The 21,355-nt window shown below is 35.8% G+C and overlaps 1 long non-coding RNA gene across 1 annotated transcript; it reads right to left on the bottom strand.

The window, feature by feature from the left end:
* Positions 1 to 5,287: 5,287 nt before the first annotated feature.
* LOC118166322 lies at positions 5,288 to 8,070 on the bottom strand. Its single transcript, XR_004750444.1, has 3 exons — positions 7,554 to 8,070; positions 6,550 to 6,759; positions 5,288 to 5,917 (listed from the first exon to the last, which is right to left on the bottom strand). It is a non-coding gene; the product is annotated as an uncharacterized LOC118166322 (long non-coding RNA).
* Between the last annotated feature and the right edge of the window lie 13,285 nt (positions 8,071 to 21,355).

The following is a 21,355-nucleotide window of genomic DNA, read 5'->3' as shown; positions in this document are numbered from 1 at the left end:
GGCCAGCTTTCAGCACTTGGCTTTTACTTGGCCTCTGATGTACCCTTTAACCTGTGCTTTATCCCTGAAGTTCATTGCAAAACTGGTACAAATGAGGAGTTTTGGAATATCTACACATTAGATACTTGTTCCATCCTCATACAAGCTAAACTTAAAACATTAAGCAGCTACCCTTGAAAACTAAACTATGATATTAGAAAGGCACAAATATGCTGGTCCCAAGGAAAAGCTGTAGAAAATGAGCAGTAAATCTGTTATGACAAGTGCAAAGTAGCATAACCATTATAATCTCCACTGACAAAAATTATTTTGGTTTAGACAAGATTAAGCTTCAAAGCTGGGTTGTTCTGTGTGCTGCTCTAAATTCTGCAAATTTGATTCTTAGGTGAATTTGATTATGGAACAGAAGTTAATGGAATGTCAACATCATGTAGGTCAGCCAGCTAGCTCAGATTGTATACAAGTTCACGATTTGAAGGTTGTAATCTCAAAATCAATAAGTCACTATGGGGAATAAGATAGTGACTTAGCATAGTGCCCATGCTGTGCTTTTAGCACCTGGTTTAGGGAGTAGAAAATTTTAAAAGACGCTAGTGTTTGTGTCCCCAGCTGCGGTTAATGTACAATTTAGGAAGAGAGATTGCTTTAGAGATTTCTTTTTAATAATGTTGCCCTGCAGTTTTACATCAACTAGAGATTTGGCCCAAACTGTTTGGGCCACTCTCCTTGGTCTTTCATAAGGAGAGTGAAGGATTTTTGTGCCTGAGCAGCCACGTGAATTCTATGTAGGTTAGAACCCTTGGGCAGAGCTGTGTTGGAAAGGTTCAAATGAGTGACAAGGTAAGCCCTTTAAAAATGCAACCACAAAAACAAACAAACAAACAAAAAACTAAACACCAGTAGATCATTTGAACAGAGTTTTTTAAAAGAAAAGACAGATAATATGGAAAAAAAAAAAAAAAAGAGAAAAAAAAAAAAAAAAGTATAATAATTCCATCCAAATGGATGTCTGTTGTTCTCAGTTGGATTAATGGTCATACCTGTTTGGTATGATATATTTGGTAAAAAGCAAATAATTTGTAGGCAGGGTTTTCTAAGTGTTAACAGGCTGAGTTCTTTTATTCAAAATAAAAGAATGGCCCAAATCCCAAAATATATCTCAGCCTAAAAAATAACCTGGTTTATTTTTTTTGTCAGTGTTAAATCCTTAAGATCTCCTGTTATGGGCGGCTTGAATTGCCTGGTCAAAGGCATTAAAAAAAAATAATAATAATAAAAAAAATTAACCTGAGGCCTCCTCTCTGTGAAAGCTTGTAGACTCTTTGTTTAACAACCACATTAATTTTCTTGAGCTCTAAAAACTGCAAAATTGTAATTAACTATAATCTTTCTGCCTAACACAGAGTCAGTATTATGAGCAGAACCTACTCAGTTTGAAAGGGATGGGAAGACTGTCACTCTTTTGACTTACAGAGACTGAGAGTACTGTAGAGATGACACATTTGATTTCTGTAGGGAAGGAAAAAACTGACTGCTCTAACTAATGACATTCCCTGTTGGCTAGAGGTAACACGAGAAAATGGCAAGTCTGGTACTGCAGTAGAAAATGTTTAGGCAACAAAGTTGAGCTAAAACGAAAAGTGTCATAAAAAGCACCCTAGTCCTACTCATGTAGGTTTTAACTTGCTAGATTTTGAGATTGTCCAAAGAAGTAAGAGAGCTCAGATGAGAGGCTGGTGCAAGATGAAAGGTAAATGAACAAGCAAACAGTTATGAAGAGCAGTTCCATATATAAGTTCCTTATAGTACCTTATCTAACTTTCTGCTAAAGCAGGTCTGAATGATATATAGTTAAGTCAAAAGGATCCGTCACGTGCTCAGCACTTTTGAAAATCACATCACTCAGTGATGTGGCTGAGCGTGAGCTAATTTTTGTTTGTTTGTTTGTTTTTTAGAATCCATGGGTTCTTTGGAGTTGTTGTCCTGTTATGAACAGTTGTTTTTTTTTTGTTGGTTTGTTTGTGTTTAATCTAGCCAGTAAGTATCAAGGTTCTTATTTTTAGTTAGTTCTTAGACTTAAAGCTGTGGCTTTTGACACCGTGCTGAAGGAGGTGTGCTCACCTGGTGCAATGCTGTTATCGAATTATTTGAATTTAACAGATTTGGGAGTGAAATGATGCACATTTTCTGGAATGATCCAAGAAGACTGAAAAGTGTAATATTTTGTTGCTTACAACACAGAAGTTATGTCATAGGAAACCAACTGAAACAGGTGGTTGGAATAATTATTCTGCTGCACGAGTGTTTTTGTGTTCAGATATAACTTGCTCTTCACACTATGATACAGATCAGTGGAGACACTGAGCATGGCAATGTGCTCAAAACTCCTAGGAAACCTGAAACTACTTTAATCTACTATAAGATAAACTTTATGGCTGCTTTCAGTGTTTCTAGCACATGCCCTGCAGAAGGACAGGCAAAGCTAAAGTTGACAGGTTGATCCCTGAGGTAGCATCTGCTTATGCCTGTGCTATTACTGCTGTGCAAAAAGCTGGTTCTCTTTGCAACCTTCCCTTCCATTTTCCCTACTTTCTTTTAAACTGTCAGGGAAGATACCAAAAGACATTAAATGAAGAAGGAGATGAGGAAACCTTTTATTGTTGCTGCATGAACAGTTTCTGTGTTTGAGGCAGGGGGAAGGAATATTTCACTTTGTGCGGTTAACTCTACAGATTGGCTTATTGAAGAGGTTTGGTCCTTAAGGACTTTTTTGCCTGGTCCAAAATTCTCTCCTCAGTTGTTTGCATTCATTGTGTTTTCCTCTTGTTTCTCGACTTTTCTTTGCTCTGCTCTATATATTAAATACAAAGAGATTTGATTTTACTAATCTTCTTGTGCCTATGTGTGTAGTATACCCAGTTTGTACTTAGGAGTGATTAAAGTCTCTTTCAAGGATAACAGAGTGAAGGACATGCAGTTTAACTTTGTAGTTAAACCTACAGAAATGGATGAGGAAAGAGCTGATTATGAGGATATCAACTAGGTGAACTGTTGTTCCTTGGAAAGCACATGATGTATTTTTAGACAATCCTTTCTTCTGTCAGAGGTGGAACTTTATGAATTTATTTTCTAATTTTTGATGTTACTCAAGTGGCTCAGCGAGGAATGTCCAAGGTCTCTGCAAGCTGCTGTTGACAGCAGGTGAACATAAAAATACAGTGCCATACTCCATTTTTGCCATTTTTTGGGGTAATTTTGAGCAGAGCCCAACTGCTGTTACCAGTTTGCTGTGGAATGAGTAAGCAGCCTGTGTATTGCTCATTCTCCTTTCCTTAGATCACCTGCAGAACTTCAGAGGCATTTCTGAGCTGTTCTCTCAGGAATTATGAGAGCTACTCACCCTGCAAACACCAAGAGGATTCAAGAGCTTTTCAGGAGACATTGGTCCCGCCTCTGTATGTGATGTGTTGGATGAGCTGAGAAAAATCACTGCCCTTGTCTTTTCCTTTTCATCTCTCTTATTTAAATTACTAAACTGCACATGGTTTGCTGCTTCTGTGGGCCAAGTGGCACTCTTACAGCAAGTATTATACTAAACTGATGTAGGTGATACATGTCAGCTGGTGGCATTGCAATTGTCCCGCAGCAGTAGAGATGCTACTCATACTCACCCAGAGCTGCCCTGGAGGTGTTAGAATAGATAGAGTGCCCATAAATTACTCCATTATAAGCACACAATCAGATACATGGAAAGGATTATTTCTTGGTATATGTTGATCCAATACCAAACAAAAACCCTACTCTGACTTGCAAACCTTATGCTTCAATACTGAGATAGAGCTCAAAACAATACAGTGAGAAATGTCAAAATAAACTAGAATATTTTTAAGAGAAAATAGTAAGAATAATGTGCTCTGTGAGGCAAGGCTTTCAGAGGCTACTGATCATGGGTAGCTGTTTCACCCCCTTTTCCATGTACCATCATGGTACCACTGGGGGATATGGGACAGAGGATCAGGGAATAATTGCGCTATCCAGATATTTATGCATTCATATTTTTATGCATTATTCCCATGTATCTAGAGCCATTCTAGCTCCTTTTCTTTCCATTTTAGATGTCATTACATAGGCACTATACCAAAAGTGGTTTTTGGAGGATGTGTTTACAGATGTGTAATGGATTTGGATAACATCAGTTTTTTTCACCATTAAAACTAAGAGCTTTTCATTAGCATTTCCACTGAAGTCAGCATTTTAGTGTTATATACTTTTATTTACTTCTTCATCCCAAGAATACACCCTGGGTTTCTATGTACCATCTGCTGTAGTAGCATAAGCTTGAGGATTGATGATGGGATAACATACCCAAAATCTCCTGTTGGAGAAGGAACATCAGGGTCTGCAGCAGTAGGCTCCCAGTGTAACAGATATCAGAAGTGGCAAAAAAAAGGCAAATGATAGACTCATCACAGCATCTCTAGTGTTTTTTGAGTTGTTTTTTTGTTGTTGTTGGTGGTGTTTTTTTTTTTTTTTTTTTAAGACATAAAAGAACAACCTGAATTTTCCATGCTCTGTGCTACGTAAATCTTCCAGGTGACTGTGTGTACCACATTGGGTGCCCTGACAAGCCCTGTGCAAACTGACATTCAGCAGTTGCAGTGGAATCAAAGCAGCAATTTCTAGTTTCCATGCTGGGTGTGTGGATATAAATAGAAAGAAAATGCAGCTGGAAAGCATTTTTTATAATTGATTCCACTGACTGTTATAAAAAGGTCAATTCCATTAAATCTGGTTATATCTGTAACTTACTGTGAAAATCTAAGTAAATATTTCAAACACTGACTAATTTCTTGTCTGTGCAGTGCTCCAGAAAAAGTTTTCACCTAATCTAGTGATCTTCCACACTTTAAAAAAGCGCATCTTTTTTTTCTTTATATTTAGATAGTAAAGTATGCAAAAATTAATTTGAAGTATTTGCCTCTACTCACATGGTTGGAACTCATGCGTTCCTTTCTATAGTTAGATCTGTGAAAATCTGGTGAATATTGTAGAATACGTGTGAACTGGTGAAAGGAATCTTAGCTTCATATTGCTATAAGAATCTTGGGGTTTCAACAAACCATTTAAAGAAGACTTTTCCCTTAAGGCCTGCTAATCAACAGAATTGCTATAAACTAACTTTTAATGAGCCAAGCACATCTTTGCTTCAAATTGCTTTTTTGTAACTAACAAAAACAACAAAAAACTTTAAATGTACAGTGTGTACAAGAGGTTGAAAAAGCAGTCACAAAGTTTAAGTGAATTTTATCTGTTCAGAAAACAAAACCAGACAATCAAATACACATTTGCAATTTAAATTCAGGATGGTTTAGTGGATGATCAAGCTTGTTTTCTGCTTTTGTAGGAAGATAGATGAGAACAGCATTCTTCTGTTTGCATAGCTCTGATTGCAGACAGTGATGTGAAAAAAAGGAGCTAACAATAATTGCTGGAATATTCAGAAAACTGCATAGGAAGAACCCATTTACACTTGGACATTTGACTGCATATTCAATATCCTTTTAACAGCGCCTTTTCTAAGGGTACATATTCTTTACTTCTGTCTCTTCAATAAGGAAAATTGAAATGACTGCCTTAGGAAGATATTCCATGTTACAGACAATGAAATAAATTTAAAAACTTAACTTTCCTGCCGTCCCTCTATCATTTGACTTCAGTTAAGCTGCTGATGTGATGAGAACATTTTCTCCATTCTGGCCAATATAATCACATTTTCTTTGTAGCTGTTCGTTGTCTCTTACTTTTTAACTTTTGGTGTTGAATCCAGCCAGTTAGCCATTTGTCTGGCACTGAACAATAAGGTCCTGGTGTATGGTTAGGGCTTCCAGGCTATGTAATAAGCAAGTGGAAAAGATTTCTGAAACAATATAAAAAGACTAAAGTGAGCCTTGGTTTCTCTTGAATGGAATGTTCTGTTAGGTTGTGTGCATTCCTGCTCTGCAGTATTTTTTATTTTTTTTTTTTATTTTAGGTAAAACGCTCCTTCTTGGTTAATTTTAGTTGTTCTTGTTGGCAGTTTAGATATGTGGCATGAAGCCGTAAGTGGTTTGGGACCAAAACTTCCTTATGCAATTGAAGAGCATTCAGAACCCTCTGCCTGGAATAACACTGCAGTAAACACGATGTACAAATACATTAGCTGTGAAGATGCACCTGAGACCAAGAGTATTAGACACAGACATTTTTGCACTTATCCTCTTTCTTCACAAGCTAATTTTAAAGAAAAAAGACTTAGAGAATTCTAAGGCAATAAATAAAGTGAAAAATTATTATTATATTTTATGGTAATACTAAGCAGTATCAAACTAATTCTCGGCTGGAATGAATTTCAGTAGAAGTTGTTTTTAAAAATGCAATAAAATTCTAATATCCTCTGAAAGGTTATTATCCAAGGAAAGAAGGCATTTATGTATAAAGCTATGCTAATTTGTCTTGTCAAAATGGGGGATTTCATGAAACTGAATATTGGCTAATTCTCTTTTCACTTACCTTGTGGGTAGCATTATTGCAATATCTGAAGTCAATGACAGAGCAGCCATTAATTTCTTCTCAAATAATAGCGTGGAAGTACTGGTAAAATGACCATAAGATGGCAATTCCAGCTGTCAGTGTTTACAAAGACTTTATGAGGAAGTTGTTGGATAAACTCAAAGCCAAAATGCACTAGAAGAAGGCAAATTCTCAATCATTAGACTGGCTCTGCAGAAACAGGAAAAAATACTGTAAACAATTAAAAAATTGATATGTTTATATTAGTGCCATTGCATTTAATTGGTGGAATGTAGCAGAACTATGTAATTATGAGCTGGTAAAGAGGTTTATTGAAATCAATTAAAGAATAAACATTACGAGTAGCTGTACTGACTGGTTGATAACAATTGCTATACATTTCCTGAGGTAGTGTTGTTTCATAGAGATGCTTTAATTGCTAAGGGTAAGTGCTCGGAAAAGCAAGTAGCTTATTTTATTGTTTTCTGTTCTTTGTGCATTTACCACTCTAGACTGCAAATAGTTTATTTCTGCCAGTTTGTTTTTCTTTAATTTGAAGTTAATTTGGTTTATTTTATTTCTCTCTGTATATTCCTTCAATGGGGAACATGGATGTTAAATTCACCAGTCACCAGAAATCTAACTGTCTTCCTGTGGCAAGCTCTTAAAGAAGTGGTATCATCCACAGAAGATGCTTGCATAGTAGTTCTGGACCAGTCTGCTCCTAGCTGCTAGTAATAAGCAGCTGAAGAGAAGGCAAAGCTAGTGATCAGATTAATACCCAGTAACAAGGGTCACATACCTTTTCTGTCACAGAATGAAATGTCATCTCAAATGAATCTCTCCTGTGGGATTTAATTATCTGTGTCTGAACCTTTGTCTATTTTCATACTTCAACTTACTAGTGGTAAACCTGGAATAATAGTAATGTTCCTCTTCACAGACATGTAACTAAATCTCAGGAGCATATAAGGAGGAAAAAAATATCAAAACCAGATTCTCACCTTTTTATGAACCTCCTTATTGTAACATCTAGCTGGAGTAGGTAAATATTGTCAACATTTATTTTCAGGCATTAAGATACCAAGGAAGCAGTTCACATGAAGTCCCTGGAAAAAGCACAATGATTTCCTAGACTGCAAAATACAAAAGTGGGTGTTGGGGAAATGCACAATAAATACATTTAATGGCTATAATTTCAGGTTTCAGGGAAAGGTGATTAGGAAAGAAAAGCTATGCACAGCCTCTTTAAATTATGGTTATTTTTTTTCTTTTCCTCCTTAAAGAATGATACTGAACAAAGAATTAGGCAGGTCTGGCAAAGCTGCTGTAGGACTGTGTACTCATTAGTTCCTGTGTGGGTGTATCTTCCTATGATTTTGTTTTATATTTGTCACTGTTGAGTTCCACCTCATGATCCTTATGCTTCTGTGTTAGCGGTGGGAAGACTTCCTGATCCTTCTGCTCCAGATCTCGTCATTTTCTTTGTTCAAGTTCCTCGCTATTCAGGTCTGTCTTCAGGTAAACAATATATATATATATATATTATAAATATATATATATATATTTGCAGGTTCCCTGTGTATGAGAATTTTCCAATACTTATAACCTGATTTAACTAAGTCCTTAATTGCCTCGTTATATTTAGTCAGATTTTGTAACACAATGATTTGCATCACTTAAATGACATAGAGTGGTCATAATCTGGCTTCAAATTCCCTGTGGCACAGGGAAGCTGATGGCTGGGCAAAATTTGACATCTTAGCATTTACCTCTGCTCTCTACCATAGATGATTTATTGGAGGGGACTGCCAGAGTCTGGGAGAGTGGTGGAAGAGATCAGCTGCACTACATCAGTCAAAGGCTGGGAAAGAGTATGGCACAGTGGGTTTCAACCACCTGTAAGATGGAGTGTTGTAAGAGTACCTCGGTGGTTGTGTTTATTTATGAAATGTGAATGCAGTAAAATTTGACCACAGAAGGTTGGATAATAATTTATGCCTCTAACGGGTGAAATATTTAAGTGTCACACTCTGCAAATCCCAATGGCTGTGCTATTTAAGGCAAGATCTGTTTTTATCAATAGATCATTTGTGACATATGACACAAAAGAAAAAGAGCCTGAGGCAAAAATAGATTTTAGCTAGGTCTGAATTAGATTTTATAGGTCAACTATTCAGAGTTAATTCAGTACCATCTGATTGCTGAAAAGGTACTTAACAAGGCCTAATTAGAAGGGATGTCTTTTACTGTCATTTAATGCAATTGCATTTATATGAGCTCAAGTATTGGCAGTAGGTTTTTCTCTTTGTGGTTCTAGGGTCTCAATCTAACAAAGGCCTGTAAATGATCTCATCTGCTCCCAGGTTTCCTGACCGAGGCTTCTAGTGTAGGCAGCATAGGAACAAGTTTTAGAGAGTGCATGATGACTGCACAGAAAGAATGTCAACCTTAAATTGCTTGCTAGCTTGAAAAACAGAAATAAAGCAGTTGCTCCTTAGTATAGACTATATCATCAAACTTTTTCTAAAGAATGTTCTTGTTTGTCATAATGAGTTTGCCTCTAGCATTTACTTTGCAGTAGTTCCTAGCTGTGTCATGAATGTGAAAGAAGGCAGGTATTCAAAATGAAAAAAATATATATATATATTGAAAGTAAAATCACAGCATCTTAAATTCAATTTCAAGTATTTAAGAGTGAAATTAATTCTTGACTATTTAGGAAATAATTTTTTAGAACAAAGGCAATACCATCAAATGCAAAACCTTTCGAAAATATTTTGGTCTTGAAAAAACTCCACCATTTTAATTGATTTTTTTTCAAATGAAAACATGTTTGAAATTTACAAACTACTTCCTGCTGACTAGTCAGGTGGAACAGGTTTTGTTATTGGAACTCTAAGAGGCTGCTATGTTGTTTTGTCTGAGATACACCTGGTTCTGAAGACCAGTACCCAGTGGTCTTCTAAGTGAAGCACAAGAGGTGTATACATGTAACCAGCCATGTGGCCTCACATTACCTAGTGCACAGATGTGTTGCTGCTGACCTGATATTGGAAATGCTATGGGCAGTCAGACATGACTGTCAAAAAGAGTAAAGGAAGTAGACATGACAATAAATGAACTGGGTTTGAGTTACAGTGAATGCATCTTCATCAGGTTCCCAGATGTGCTTCTCTCACAGTTGATTGCTATTAAATGCGATACAATAAACCTCATTAAATTAAGATTAAATGCTAATTTAACACATCTAGAGGTATGATCACATTTTGTTTGGAATTATGTTTTTTAATGGCTTCAAATCAAGTATGATATATTTATTGTAAATTTCTACTGTATTCTTTGGGGAGAAATTATTTATTTTTATTAAATTATATCTTGTTCCCTGACAACCTTTTACAACAAAGAAGTCACAAGAGTCAATGAAGCACAAACTGAAGGCATAAACAAGGAAGCATTTCACACAAAATATGTATAAATCTACTGACAAAATGAGGGAATAATAAGATTGTAATGAAGATGAGGCAATTGAAATTTACAGGAGGAATTTCAAGTTATGCTTTTAGCCGTCAAAATCCTGTAAATTGAAATGTTAGATGAGTCTTGGTGTACTGTGATACATTGTTTAGAAGAAAAGTTGACTTTCTTCTTTAATAAAATTAGAGAGACTTCTTTTCTGTACACCATGCTGCTTGAACAACTAACCTTTAACTAATGTACTAATGCCACTTCCAATTGATGTACCGACTTAAAATGAACAATTCTAGTGACAGAATACTGAAAACAATTAAGCTGAACTTGTCAAAATTAATAGAAGAGATGGCATCTTCATCTTACCCAGCAGAGGCTATTAGAATCAAATGGTTTTCATAAGTAGACTTTGTATTGTTTGTGTGTGGTTTAGAAAAGATGCATGCTTCACATCCGTGTCTTACAAAAGATGTACCGAGCAAAGTGATCCGAGTAGATCCCAGCTGAATTGAAGCAAGAGTTTCCAGCAGGACTCATTCTTTAATTCTTTCATTTCTCTGGTGTTGCTACTAAGAGTTGTCAGATGTGTGTTTTGTGACTTGATTCATTACCACAGTACCATTTCCTTCCCTGAAATCTTTCTCTAACTTAAATCTTCTGCCTTACGCTTGTCTTGGATCTCTTTCCAGTGTGGCCATTCTTATGTTCTTCCATAAAATGTGATCACCTGTGCAATGTGGTGAATGAGCCAGAATTGCTGAAAAGAGATTCAGAGAGGTAGCTGTTAACAACATCTTCTCTCCAGTGTTTATATAAATATTTTACTGGAGGAGATAAGTTACTATTTCAATTATGGTCTTTTTTAAAATGAAAACCTGGAGTCATGCTAAAATTATGCCAACTGTAAATAGTTCAGTGATAAGAGGACTTAACATGTTTTGCTGAGAGCTTGCATAATGTTTCTTGACATAGTCAATGACTTATCTATGCTTTGGTAAAACAGCTTAGGTTTGCTGTGTCTCAGTTACTGCATTAAAGACAATAATATGCCAATCTCAGTAATATATTTGAAGTCTTCCTATCTTCCATGTGTTCTGCCTAAATCTTTGTAGTATTTAAAGTAAATTTCTGGAGTGAGTATCCTCAGAGAGATTGTACATTTCTATTATTTTTGGAACTGTTGTTGATTTTGTATAATTACTACTATGAGGTCTGTGGTAGCAGAAGCCTTCATTAATCAGAAATATTTTGCTATTTTAGTTACAACTCTTCCTCCCCTCCTTCTACTAACTTTCACTTTCTTTTGCATTTTGTTGAAACACTGTCCCAGAGCAGCTATAAAATGTAGATTTTTATAGCAAAAACAAAGAACAGCAAATTCCACGCTGGGCAATGTAGGCATTATTTGTTTGTTTGCATGCTGAGAACCTGCCAAGAGTACCAGAACTTCTCTCTGGTGAGTAATGTAATAAATTAGATTTCATCACCATGTAATCACATATCCATGAGGACTGGATATATATATATATATATATATATATATTTTCTACAAATATTTCTCAATGGAGATTGTCATGCTATACACACAACTCTGCACCAAAACATACTTGTTTATTATATTACTGTGCTTGCTTTTAAAAACAACAGCAAAAAAGTCTAGTTTGCCTCGTGAGCTTCACGGAAGCCCTGCTTGCTATTAGCTAATAAAAATGCATTTAAAAAATGTCTGTCAGAGTAGAGCATATTTGTAAGCATCTGCTCTATTTATATTTTCTAAATTTGTTCCTTTGAGTAGGCAAATCCACAGTTCAGCTGAAATAAAACAAGACCAAAAAAAAAGACTTTACAAATATTCTGATTTTCTTTTAAAAACTTCACATTTTAAATACACCAAGGTGTTCGTAAATAAGTAAAAAAAAAATGAGCAGGGCTGGAAGTGTTCAGGAAGAGGCAATGAAGTTGGTCTGGGAGGTGTGTTCTGGAAATGTGAAAACTGCTTCTATCCTGTCTGTTGACATGTTTTTCATCTTCAAGCATGCTAAGCAGCTGATGGAGGTTCAGACAAGCTGGGATGCATCAGTCAGTTAAAGTATGGCAGCCCAGCATTGCTGAAGTGTGCAAAACCTACAGCAAATGAAGAATAAATTATATATATATATATATAGTAAAAAAATTATGAGGTGATTTTCTGAAGTATTAGTTACTCAAGAGTTACGCTGAAAATCAGTAGGGTTTGCAGATGCACAAGAATGGAAGGTATATAGTGGATCCAATGGAGTTCTGTCGTTCTGCATGGAAGACTTAGGGCATCTCAAAGGTGATTATGCAGTGATAATCTTTAAGTCCTTGGTGCCTTTTAATATATAGTGCCAGGTACATACTGCATTTCAGTGATAACAGCGAACTGACCGGAAGACACAGAAATGGGTGGAATCAAAGAGAGGGGTCTGTATACAGCATGTCCAAGGAAATGTGCTGCTTGACACAGCGCTCCCTTTTCTTTTGTAGCATCAGCATACTGTTTACAGCTCAGGGATCTATGGACCCTAAAGTTTCTTTGTGGAGTTCCTTTTGGTATGTTCCAAAAAGTTTTGGTTTGGTTTTGTATGTAGACAGCATGATGAGTCTTGGAATCCTACTTTATTATTGCTTTTTGTTCTTTTAACTATAGCTAGTTAACATTATTTCCCCTCCTTTTAAAAATTAAGCTATAACTACAGCTTTGTGCAAGAGGCTTTTTTCTTCTAATAGTCCCTTTTATTCTGCAATATAAAAGCAACATATTTTTTCCCTAACTTTAATATAGTCTTGAAATTTTTTATACATTTACTGTGAGCTTCAAATAATGGTGTCTTTTAATAATCTCCCTATCATGGATAAGCCTTTTTACACATCAAGCTCTTCCCTTTTGTTTGCTTGCAGAAAGCTGCTGCTTTTCCCTATAATCCTTTCCTTAGAATTAAGAGTTACAGTGGTTAATTTGTGTATGGGTATGGCTTCCTCACAGCCAAAGATAGTGAAATCAATTTTGAATTGAACAGTTGTCCTTATTTAGAAAGTGGGTCTTCGGTAATTGCAACTTGTGCTGAGTCCAGTGTGATAGTAAGGAAGTAAGGACGAATTGGTCTTTCCTTTTCGGTTTCTCTGTTTTATCAGCTAATAAGTTTAGGTAGATGTTCTTCTATCTCTTTGCCTTTTTTCATCTCATCACAGGTGTAGGAAAGACAATGCGTAAAGTATGGTGTAGGGATGCTGCTATTCATTGCACAGCTTTTTCAATTATTATTATTACTTGATTTATACTCTTTGTGTTTAAAAAATAGGAAGGGAGGAAAAGAATTCTGCCTGAATGTTTGCCCCTTTACCCATCAATGTCTCCCTAAACTGTAATTAATAAGTGTTATAAGGTGGTGTATGTTTGCTAATCATCACTCAAAGGGAAAAAAAATGCAAATAACCTTTAAAAGCAAAATAGAAAACTATGATTTTTAAATGTAACGTTTACAGAAAGGAATGTGATAATGCTTTGTCATAAAATGTGATTACATTTAGATTGTTTACTTTAGAAAATATCAGAAAACGCTTTCAGTTTAAAGCAATTAAGTATTGCCATACAATTTTTCTCCAGCTATTTCTAATGACAAATGATACAGATTAAAATTACCTAGTGTACCATTCATCACTTTATGTTGGATGCTATTCACTAGAAACAGTATTATTTTTTTTTGGACACAATATAAATAAAAAGTAATTTGTATAGTAAATAGAAGAAAATAAGCAAATTCAAATTAATTGAGGTCTGTCTCTTGTGCACGTTAAACAAAATCACACTACAAAAATCGATGGATTTTATCCATTCTACATATATTACTCCTTGGAGTTAGGTCTGATATTATTTCAAAGGAACTTCTCTTCAGCTGACATTGACAAAGATGCTTTGATTAGACAAATGATGATACAGTAAACAGAGTTCAAAGTCCATAAAAAGAGCATTTCTTTTGATAGCCAGTTAAGTGAGCTGTCTAATACAGGGACAGTAAAGAAAGTGGAAGAAAGCTTTGTGCAGGTCAACATTTCAGCCGTTCTTATTCCATGATTTTCATGATCAGGTGTGAGATATTTTTTTTTCTCCTTTAAATGGAGCATTACATTTAAGTACAGTATCATTTATTCTAATATATAGCTAATTGGACTAAGTGGCTACTGTAATTAGCTAGAGATCTAGTACATCTTTACTGTAAATGATGAAGGCCTCATTAAAATTCCTTACTGTGGAGAAAAAAAAAAAGAAGGGGCCATTAAGCTAATTGTTCTGCTTTGTTATGTGATATCAAAGATTTGAGCACTTAAAGATCCATCTTGGCAACCCTCATCCATCCAAATATGGTTGTCTTGGGATGTGCCATGAGCAGGGAGGACCTGGTAACCCCACTCCAGCTACTTCTGAGCACCACAGCACCAACCAGATGCCAGAGTGGGGCAAGTGCTCAACCTGAAAATACTAATGCCATTTCAAGAGGTGTAACAGAGAAGCAGAATATCTGCACAGGATTTCTGTCAAAAGAAACTTGGTTATAATGTCTGAGATTTAGGTCAGCAGAAATTTACATTAATATCTATGAGAAAACAAATGAAAGTTGGAAGTTAACTAACAGTAGAAGGTTAGATTTTAGCTGTTAAGCTTATCTGCTCACTTCAATTAGAACTTGAGTGTTTAGTAAGAATATTGGGTATGACATTTCAGAATATTCATTTCACTAAGCCCTGTAAAAACTATAGTGGAATTGTAGTTTTCTGTTGTGTAGCGGAAAGTTGGTGTTTGTTCTCCTGGCTCCCAACTATTAAATCAGCTCCTCACTTTTGAATACCAGTAAAGTCAAACTTCCAGAACTGGCAGTGTAGGTCAGAACAATTACCTGAATTGTTTTATGTGCAGTGAATTATTTTGTTGTTGGTGTTTTCCGTTTAGCAGTATTTTTTTCTGCATTGCTTGAAGTATCTATTTGTGTTTCTTGGAATTTGATATCTTACACCTTCTTTTCTTCAGAGGATAGGAAACTGAGCTAGCAGTCTGATAGCAGTCATATATTTCTCCAGTCCTTTTCAAAAACATCAACAGCTAGGATTACATCAAAGTAGCTGCATTATGTCTTTGGTGAAAAGACTGCTTCTGAGTTTGATGAGGCAGATTAGAGACAACAGCTTTGAAACATATCATGCACATACTGAAGAGATTATGACGGAGGAATATCCTGTATTACACACATAACAGAGTGTCGTTGCAGGACAAAGTGCTACAAAAAAAGACATTATCTTACAGGTGAAGGTTTGTCTCTTTCTTTATCAGCATCCAGGACATTTTTGACACATGAACCAGCAGTGTGACTGCTGGGATACTAGTATTGGGAACATTATTACACCGCTAGTGTTTGTCATACAGTGTTTGCACAAAGAAGTAGGGATTTCATTTCTGTCTTGTTTTGGCAGTACACCTTACAACTATCTTTTGTCTAGAGATCACTATCATGTTTATCATTAAAGGAAATCATTCCTATATCATAACAATGGAAAACCAATGGCTGCAGGATTTTCGTTGTGAATATTAATCCTCCCCTAAGACGAGCTCCTACACAGCAACAAACATGTACGTCCTGAAGTGCTTGCAATTCAGTTGGGTGGTGTATTTCTATTTTCTAATGTTTATATTTCTAAATGTTCAGGAAGGTGTTCTAAACAATCAAGGAAAGAAAACCCTATGTAACTGTGGTTGTCTTTATCCCTGCATGGTCTGCAGGAAAGCTGGTATCTCTCTCTGGAGAAATAAGTGGCATTTTTGGTTCTTGCAACTGCTCTGCCTCTAGCTCCTTCTGAGCAAAGTTTATGGTGCCTTGAAATCTGGATTCAAATAATCTGTTAATCAACCAAGATCTGATCCTGCACTGAAATTTATTGAAGTGACTACTTGCTGAAGAGAAGGAGCAATCCAGTTATTTAAAGATTGCTGTTAGGCACTGGAAAATGCATCATGTCCCTTCTAATTTTCTTTTATGCCTCCATGTAGATTGATTTAAATAATCCTAAAAATACAGAAGGTGAAGTTGCAGTAAGAATGTTGATTTGCTAATGATTTGTTAGGCAGACTGTTGGCTGCTCTGTTGATGTACCACGATCTTCTGTGTTGTGAATTTGTGAACTCTTTTTTTTTTGTAACCAAAAGCTTTTAGGAAAGTGATTCAGACTTTATAAACTAATTAGCTTGATCTAAAATGACTTACTCTTATATGCCGTACACTTGCAGCTAAAGTGTGTGGTCCTTTATATGCTTTATGTATGCATTTAAATGAACAATATTTATATGGGGTTTCTTGTAATTAAAAGATGACTGGATTATTCCTGGAAGCTTAGGAATTCTCTGAGATGGCAATTCAAATATAGCTTAAAATATAATAAGATAAAAATGATATGATAAATATTTATCTGAGACAATATTAGATTTTATGCAGGAAAATTTTGTCTTGAGGCCATTTTTTGATTCCTTGTCTTGTCACAAGTATCATAAACAAATCAATTGTTTGGAACAGCTTTAATTTAGGATTTTTTCATATTCTGCTTCAATATCTTGAGGCTATAATATAAATTTATACTCATTCATTCATTCTTCCTCTCTCATGTGTAGTATGACCTCACATCAACTGATATAAACAGAGTAATTGCTTGTGCCAACATACTCTAATTTGAGGCTGTTGAAGTAGAGGTTAGAATCTGGCCATGAGTATAAATAGGATTTAATCTGCTTCCCTGTGTTCTGCAGATTCAGTAATTTTTTAACTTCAAGAATTCAAACCCTAGCAATAGCTTCTGCTGATTTACAGCTTCTTGATACAGCTTAGAACTGGGTAGAGGAAAATTTATGAGAGGACCATATGTCCCACTTATGACTAAGTCTGGAAGAAGAGATGTGAAAGTGAATCCTTCGTTCCTAATGTGCTTCATCTCATTTCTTACATACACACCTCTGCTTCTATTTTGTGTGTCTACATATTTTTATGTACATTTTGGTAAGAAACTGTGAAACTGAATTATTAAAGAACATTTTTGCCTTTTGAAAAAAAAATCATCAAAAATGCAATACCCACCAAAATTCTCCTCTTAGATTTTTTTAGATTTCTATTGTGATGTTTTGCAAGCATGACTTCTAGGTTCATTGCAGAACTTCAGCCTCTGAGATCTACAATTTTGCTTTCCTCACGTTCCTCACTGCTGCAGTGATCACGAGAATATTTGTGTGGGGTAAAAGCAGCAATGGTCAGGCAAAACAGGTGACCAGAATTTTCATCTCTTTGTCCCTAGTTTTCATTACTTGGTTCTAAAAACAGCAGGAGTCCCAGAGGACTGTCAGAGCTAGCCTGGCCATCATGACAGACATCACTGGAGATGAACTAACACGAATGTAGTGGTGAGAAGAAAAATAGCAGATACTGTGGCTTGGAATTCAGACTGCAAAATAGAGAATAACTCATCTCCCAGTCAAGGTAGTACTTCTGTCAATTCATTGACAGCCTGCAATATCTTTAACTGGCCAAGAACCTTGCAGGTACTTCTATTTGTTGAATCATCCATGTAGATTACAAAACAATTCTCTCTTATGGAAGCTAAATTACAGGCAACTCTCAATCATCTGTGCTGAGAGTTCATGACAGTAGCATTAAAAAGATAACTATTCTCATGACTTCACTTTATGCCTTAACTTCATTTTCAAAGTGAAATACTCTATAAGCTTTTTTGTCTATTTTATGTGTGTATGTTTCTTTCAATTTTCTGCTGTAGTTGTTTGCATATAGGGATCAAGTTTGCTGTTGCAGAGCTGCATTGTTGTGGTTTTCATTCAAAATGAAAGGAGCATAAATTGCTGATGTAGTATATCTGAAGTTTGATGTAAATCCTACATGTATAATTTTGATTGATGCTGTTGAAAGACTAAATGTTTCTACAGCTCGTGTAGCAGAGCCAGAATCTCTGTCTAGGTGCCATAAATCACATCCTTTAAGGTCAGAGACAGTGTGGAGAAGATGTGTGTATATACTCCACTCTCCAGAAATTTTAGGAATGCCTGTCTGCATATGACCTATACTTCTGTACTCTGTATTGGTTCAAGCAACAAACAAATCATATCAGGTGACAGAAGTCAACCTGGATGAAAGAGCAAGCATGGAACTAAGGACCTCTGGAGGTAACCTCAGTAGTTTCCAAAGAGCCAACTAAAATAAGGTCAAAGAGACAGTCATTGTCATTAGGTTAAGACTAGATAGCATATGTAGGTGGGTTAAATATGTGCTTATTAGGAGGAGACTGTGTTATATAAAAAAAGTAGCTGACATTTCTGGGAGAAAAGACAGATATAAATTGTGAGAAATGAAGAAATCTCATTACCATTTGCAAGTGAGAACCGAGTTACAGGAAAATACCATGCAAATGAAAATAACATCATCCTGAGCTTGCAGATTAAAAGCAACAGTCGTTCTGAGGGTTGTGATTTGCCATACTTCTGGCAATGAAGTCTCATCTAGTTTTGTTCTAAACATCTATGTTAATTAAAGTATTTAAGTGAATAGAATTATTATGCTTTGAAACCGCTAGGTGGATGCTTTCCAGTTTTTCTTGAGATTCATTTTTAAGTAAATTGAGTAACTGATCTCCTAGGTCTTACAAAAAAAAGTGAAAAAATTGAGATTCCTGACCAAGTACAGAAATATTTTTGTAAAAGTACATTACTATGTAGGACAGACTGTGTATTCAGAAATTCTTTTGCTTTAAACTGTAAACAATCCAGCAGTCAAATGTAACACAGTTTGGGGTAAAGGGAGGATCCCAAGTGGTTCATTCAGTGAGTTCACTTGAATAGGAGGTAGCAGCAAACCAATCTGATGTTTTCATTATTGGCTTTCTTGGCAGTCCTAAGCATTACTATTCGGGTTTGGGAAAGAACATGGGGGGAAAAAAAAAAAAAAAAAAAAAGCGTCTGTTTCTGTTACGTAGCTTTGTATGTGACCCAGTTTATTGGAACAAACTGTATGTCTGTTCAAGTAAATGGAGTATGAAGTGCTCCTGTGAATTGAATAGGCTGATCTAATTGACTACTGCTCAATTTTGCAATTTTGTTTCAATTTTAATTTAAAGACATGCCTTGGGAAGTAGAAGCTAACAACAGACGGTGTTGAGATATCCTGCACTGAGTGCCTGCTCTTTCTGTAGACTTTGAAGGTGTTAGATGACAAATACTACTGTCTCCATGGAGGAAGGGCAAGGGCACACATTAGGGTATTCAGTCAACTTAAGTGTCTATTTAGAAGCTAGGCTCGATGTAAGATAGCTTTGTGTTTCCTGGATAACTGAAGCAATTGGAGATAGTTTGCAATGGAAAAGCCAGTTCAAGTTCCAGTAGTTAAAAAAGACTAAACACAGAGACTTTTTTTTTTTTTAAGGGTAATGGATCTGGGTAATTTTACATTACATTAAGCAGTCAGTTTAATTTCAATTCCCAGAAAAAAAAAAAAAAAAAAAAAAAAAAGACAAACACGGGTATACTGAAAGGTAGCTGCCTGATGTAATTCTGTAGAGTCAGACTGGTTTTGCCAGAGACTAATTTGGAGCAACAAAGCTAGTACTTCTCTGAATCACTTTCTGAAAAAATATTCTTTCCTTTGATGCAGTCTAAGGTGACTGGCATTTTAAACTTGCTAGCTGAAATTGTGCATTACAGATATTCTTCCTCTCATATATCAGTACAACACTGTAAGCAACGTCACCTGCATTAATCATTCCTGACTCTAGGTACTTGAATAAGGAGCATAGTTATGGCCCTACTTACCTTTAGGCTTCGTCATCAGTGGTGCAAAGTAGATTCTGGTAGGGATAATATTAGACTCTAAGTGGGTCATTGGAACCAAATATAAAAGGTAAATTTCAGATTATATAACTAGAATTTTTGAACTGTAGGGATAGTTAATTATTGGAATAGATGGACTGTGGAATAGATAGTTCTAAAGAATATATTAAACAATTTTAAGGAATGGTTTACGAGAAGATGATCACATTGGATCAGGACAGACGTATAGCAACTTCTCACAATCCTGCCCCACCTGTTTTCTGTAGTTGTTATTTGCTAATTGTACTATCCATTTGAATGTGGACAGACAAATTGTGACAAAGCCTGAATGTTTTCAGAAGGAAGTACCTCATTAGTAGGCTCCATCTTTGCCTGATGAGTCCATTTTTCCTTTCGCTTTTGTTTAACTCTATTAACTGCAGTGATTTCCTGTGGTCTGGAGAGATAAAAGATGACCAAGGAAACCTGTATTAAACAAAGGAGAATTGTGCAGCTGCAGAGTTAAATTTGTTATCCTTTAGAATCTTTTGGAAGATTTAACTATTTAACAGTGGTTTACCAGAAGGCACAATTCATCTTATGAGTGAAATAAATGCTGTCACTGCAGCCATAAGTCAAGTTATGCATGCCTTTCATGAGCATATTTCCCAAATTTAAGATATCTGTTTACCTTTTGTTGAAACACTACTGATGGTTGAAATAAAGATGCTGTTCTCTCTTTCTGTTCTCATAATCAAAGGTGGAGTTTTAGGTTCAGGACCAATAATCACATTGTGTCAGACCCTCTCTTACTGGTCCCTGTGGGGAAACTAGTAGTTAATAGTATGAAAAGAGATGAAACGTTGGACTGAAATAGACACTTGTATAAATCTCATTTCATAGTTGCATGATAAAGATAGATATTGTTTAGGTAGATAGATTACAGTATTTTATTTTATTCCTTTAAGTGCAGAACAATTTTAATTGTAAGAAAGTAGTGCTGCTCCTTTCAGTCAAGTTTGTGAATATCTGAGTCATATTCCGACTGACTAGGGCACAAAATGTGAAGTACCTAGGATCTCAAAATAGCAGCCATGCCTTAAATTAGGGTCAAAGGCTGTGCTGGGGGGTGCTCTTTTGGAAGCATATATTAATAGATAGAGCTGAGTGTTAGATATATGACTATCACTATCAGAAATACAGATACAGATGGAGTCTCTTTAGAAGTTAAATGTGGCATTTATGCAGTGGTGAATCAGAAATCAGATTAGAATGTGCAAAACTTCTATCAACTATTGTTATGCTTTTATGACTTTTTTTTTTCAAAAAAAAGTTTTCCAGCTTTTGTTCATATTTGTTCAGCATAAGAACAATGGGCCCTTAACAGCACGTGGTTGGCTCATTTCTGCTCAGCTATCAGCTTGCTGAGCAGAGAGCCATTTATATGCTGCAACACAATTGTTAATTATG

Source organism: Oxyura jamaicensis, chromosome 4 (genome assembly GCF_011077185.1).
Source record: "Oxyura jamaicensis isolate SHBP4307 breed ruddy duck chromosome 4, BPBGC_Ojam_1.0, whole genome shotgun sequence".
In the NCBI taxonomy this organism is placed as follows: Eukaryota; Metazoa; Chordata; class Aves; order Anseriformes; family Anatidae; genus Oxyura; species Oxyura jamaicensis.
The sequence above is the reverse complement of the archived record's forward strand: the minus strand, read 5'-3'. Positions and strand labels throughout refer to the sequence as shown.